Consider the following 5,339-nt stretch of genomic DNA (forward strand, 5'->3'; position numbering starts at 1 on the left):
GAAAGCAGAGCCGTTTTACGTCGTACCTGTACGACAGGCGTTAGAACTTCCTGGTCTCGATTCTGCCCTCTAGTGAAGCACTTTGGAAGCGCATGCACGCGTGCCTCTTGGTTTTCTGAGGTCTAGAAAGACGGCGGGCAGGGGGCTGCCGGGGTGCGTAGATGCGTGGGCATGCTTTGCGCTTCCGTTTGGGTCTTGGGTATCCTCCCAAGTAAACATGTGGTAGCGGAGATGGTTGAATGCCTGGACTTTCTGTTGTGCTATAATAAAAATACCATCCAATTTGTAAGGGTACCGGCACATCTCACTTCATTGTCATAGCAGTATACAAAGAGGTCCTGTTCATAAGCCCAATACCCAATAAGGCAGAGGAGGAAACTGATGATGCTTAGAAAACATTGCACACTAAAAAGAAAAGAAGAAGAAGAAAAGAAAAGCAAGGCAGGAAGGAAGGAAGAAAGAAAAAAGGAAAACGTTACACACTAGCAAGAGAGGTTGGGAAAATTTGATGCGACCACAGGCTTTTTACCCACTAGGGTTGGCCACCTGCGTGTGCTGTACCAAGAACTAGGACACAAGGTTAAGATAACCGCCCTCACCCCCCACCCCATTTTCTGAAAGTAATGGAAGAGCCCCTAGAAACAAATCTACTCCTATATTCATCATGTTACAGGAGCCGAAACTCCTCCAGAGAAGGAAAGTGACTTTCCCCAAATCACCCAGAGTCAATGTTAGAGAATGCCATAAAATAAAATTAAGTATTTCAAAACTGCGCTTGGGCAAAGGGGGATGGAAAAAATTTTTAAAGTGATGTGGCCGTTCCAGATTTTGATGGTGGCAGTTAATTATCAAAATTAAACTGTACATTTAAAATTAGTGAATTTTAATGTACAGAAATAATAATCTCAACATATAAAGAGGAGAAAGCACAAAACAAAACCAGACTCAGTACTTCAGAGACGTGCACAGGTGTGTAAGGCTGCTTGAATCCATGGGATAAACACAGCAACTTTTTTTCCCCTAATAATAACGTAATTTTGTGTTCTGTAAAAACAAAGTGCTAAATCATAGACTGCAGAATTAATCTGAACGTTTAAGGTAAAACAGAAGCCTTCAAAGAGAGTGTTCCCTTGGTTCTGCTATTAGGGGTGCTTCTGTGGGAAGATTTGAGCTTTGACCAATGCCATGTCACCCATGGAGAAATTACACTAGAACTACTAGAATCCTGTTCTTGTTGGTTCTAGTGACCATCTACTGCTCCTAATTAGATTCTGGGAGCTTGGGGTGGAGTAGGGAATGCAGGGGAAGGACTATCAAGAAAACATGCAAATAGCCGGTGGTGTCAGCACCTGGCCCAGCCAAGGAAACCATACACAAACACACATCTGTCTTCCGTGTAATTTCAAGATAAAAGGTACATTTATGTCAACAGAAGGCTGTTTGCAAAATGCCATCATATATTTTAAGGCACTAACCACAGTATAATCTGGCTGTAACAATAAAGTCATACTTTTTTTTCCCTCCCACCCTGTCCCAAGTGCTCCAGCTTCTCTCCCCAGAGGCAACCAGTTTCTTGGTGTTCTTCCAGAGATCTTCCATAAAAAGCTATACTCTTGAGCACTTGAGATGACTCCTTACTCTCTCCTGGTTTCCACATCCTTGTAGTCTTGTGGACAGGTCTAGACAGTTCTCAGGCTCAGGCAAAACTGTGTCTAGCCCCACCCCAGCGGTCTCATCATTGGCTCACTAGACAATGAAAAAGGAGTCCTTCTTCTCCTAAGAAATACTTATATTAGCCCTTAACAACACAAAAGGGAACTCTGTGTAAAATTTTGACCTGAGAATCCAGAATTTAAACATTTTTTTCATGCCTCCACTGAAAGTTCTCTTAGTAAAACCCACACAAAGAAAATGCATGAACCAACTAGTGAAGGCCCTGGGAAAATCATAATTAAGGCCAAATTTGTTCTTCCTTTCTTCTTCTCACACCCAGCCCTTACTTTTCCCTCCTCCAAGGTTTTCTTCTAATTTTATCCTCAGGCACTCAGTATTTTCAGGAGTAAAGATGGACCAGGAAATAATCTTGTAACTAGTGTGCAGAGATATTAATGAATTAATGTAACTTTCCCCAGGACAGTTACAATTCCCTGGAGATTCCCTAGGATAATGATCTCAAAAGATGGGAGAGAAATGGCTATCCCTTAGGACAAGAGCATCAGAGTAATAAGGAAGTGTTAATAATTTAAAAGAGAAAAGCTTTTTCTTTAGAAAATGTCAAGGAATACAGAAGTAGACAAAATGGTATAATGCACTCCCATGTACCCATTACTCAGCTTCAGCAATTGCCAACACAAGGCCATCTTGTTTCATGAATACACCCTCCCATTGCCCCTGACCTCTACCAGCCCTGCATTATTTCCGAAGCAAATCCCAGACATCATATGATTTCATCTGTACATATTTTAGTGAGCATTTCAACAAGATAAGTATTCTTTCTTGGAAATAGCCACAGTAGCATTATCTCACCCAAAAAATCATGTTATTTAATAACATCATATATCTAATTGGTGTTCAAATTTCTCATTGTTTCATAAATGTCATCTTTGTTTTCTTTAAACTTTGATGGTGTACTGTCTTCTGCTCTTCTCTATATTTCTTATGAATAGGTTGCTGGATCTAGAACTTTGAACAGATTTCATCATAATAGGTATTTTGTACTTCCTGCAGGAGGCGTATAATGTCTGATTGTCTTTTATTTGTGATGCTACCAGCCACTGGTGCTTAATGTCTAAATTCATTAATTCACTAAAGGTTGCATTCTAATTGTGTCACAGGGGGTGATCTCCTAATTCTATCATTTCTTCTTCACTCACTTGCTGAACTGTTCCTATGAAGACAAACTTCTCCCTTATCTAAAGTTGGGATACCCAGTGGTACAGTTTATATAGGAAAGGCAGAATAAATGCTTGATTCTCTCCCTTTATTTACACATTTTCAACACAAGGAGTCAATTCACTATATTCTAATGGTGATTAATCAAGCTTTTTATTTTGTTTTTAGTATCATGATGAACTCATGGAGTTCTACAAATTGATGCGCTTTCATCCCTTGCAAATACTAGGGTGTATATGGTTTAAAAGAGCTTATTAGATGTATAGCTATATGTTTGAAAAGATGAATAAACAAACCTCTTTCTAATGCAAACTACAGAAAGTTATCAGGAGTCTATCTCAGATTCTCAGAAGAGGGGGAGGTTTGGGGAGGGTGGTGAGGGTGTACAACTTGAGGATACAGATCAGATACTGGAGATACTTGAGTTCTGAAACTAATGTGATAACTTACATAACAACAAGGTCACATGGGTTCAAGATACGTTGACAGGGAGCCATATGTAATCTAAAGGTATGCCTCTCTAATAATGAAAGTTCAGACTCCTCAACTACTGATTTGGGAGGGTTCTGGGGAAGGTTCTTATATGCACACACACACATTTGTCTCCTCTCCTCCAGAGGTCTTAAATCAGACAGTTTCCTATACCCAAGACCAGCTCCCTCATCACATGCATACACATGTGTCTCTATACACCCCAAAGCAATCCAGCCCCTCCCTGAGAATGCTGGTAGAAATCAGTATCTCACTACCCTTATAATGAAATGAGTTTATTTATTCATTAAAAAATGCATATACTAAACACCGTGTGCCAGGTGCTACGCTAGCAGCTGAAGTTAGGAGGAAGAATAAGACCCATGCTGGCTTCTTAAGGGAGTTTGCAGTCTTGTTTAGGTATGGACAAGTATGCAGATTATTGCAATGCACCATGATAAATGCCAAACCCATGAATGCTAATGCCAAGGAAGCAGCCCGGACGGTTGTTTTGGGGAGGGGTGGGTGGGGTGGGGTGTGGGGGGAACTGCTGCCCTTGAGCATTTGTCAGTCAGTCACATTCATTGAACATGAAGATTGAATTCCAAATTGATCTAGATTCTAGATCTTTGGCAGTAGGAGTTGTTTCAGCTGACTTCATGAACAGCGTGTGTGTGTGTGTTCAAGACAGGATATGAGAGATATAGGACAGCAGGAAATTAGAAAGCTGTGTAGTCATCGGATTCCGCGGTATTTACTGTGTATGGGGCAATAAATTTTCAAGGTGGAGCACGTTTTAGAAAATGAGACTCTGAGAAAAGAAAAGCTTCAGGGCACTCCACATAACATTGAAAAGTAAAATATTAGTATATATAGTTTCTACCCTTTCTGTTCATCTGGACTCATGAGAAGTACCCACTGTCAAACCCAGAGCCTGACATATAGTGACTTTTAATAAATACGTTTCCTTCAGGTTTATTAGAGATTGATTTATGTTAGGTCAAGCCTAAAAATGAAATATTTTATCCAATTGTACTAATCTAATTGAGATGGAGCCTAAAATGCTGTGCTAGTGGGAACAAAGCTTTACATCCCTCCCTCCAGTGGAATATTGGTATAACCATACTCTACTTTACATATTTTGGGGCAGGGCTCAGCATGCATACATTCATTTATCAAACATTTACTAAACACTGTGTTCCAGGCATGACGCGAGGCATTCAACAATTTTAAAAGCTCCAACCTCAGAATTTTCCCTTGAAGACCTCATAGTCTAATTGGGGAGACAAAGCAAGTAATAAATAATTACACTGTCATGGGCTAAAATCTCTATCTGGCAGTGCCTGGCTGGCTCAGTGGAAAGAGCATGTGACTCTTGATCTCCAGGTCATGAGTTCGAGCCTCACGTTGGATGTAGAGATTACTTAAATAAATAAAGCTTTAAAAGAATAAAATAAAATAAGACCCGTATTAGAAGGATGCATAAGGGGTTCTGGGAACCCAGAGGATAAAGAAACTCACTCTTCTTTGGAGAGCAGGGAGAGGGTCATGGGGAGCTGCACAGAGGATATGGCAAGTCAGGGTTTCCCGAGTGAACAGAAGGGAAAGATCATTCCACAGAGAGGGAGTAGCATGAGCAAAGGGTAAAGATGTGTTTGGAAAATGGCAAGTCCATGTTTCTGGGGTGGATGTGTGAGAGAGGAGTGGTGGAGAGGCCAACAGGTGAGAAGGCCGTCCATTGAAGGCTTTGTGTACCTTGCTGGGGGGGTTTCAGGCCCAACCCCACATGAGGTAAGAAGCTGCTAAAGGATTTGGGGCCTGGGGGTTACATGATCAGGTGTGGACTTTAGAGAAATCCTAATGATGGGACAAGGCTATTCAATTTCCCTTTTCGATGGCTCCCCTAAACAGTTAGGTTGCTACCCTTGCTGCCCACCAGGATTTTGGAGACTTTTTCATATTTTTATCAAATGCTT

This window comes from Ailuropoda melanoleuca, chromosome 8 (assembly GCF_002007445.2).
Source record: "Ailuropoda melanoleuca isolate Jingjing chromosome 8, ASM200744v2, whole genome shotgun sequence".
Classification (NCBI taxonomy): Eukaryota; Metazoa; Chordata; class Mammalia; order Carnivora; family Ursidae; genus Ailuropoda; species Ailuropoda melanoleuca.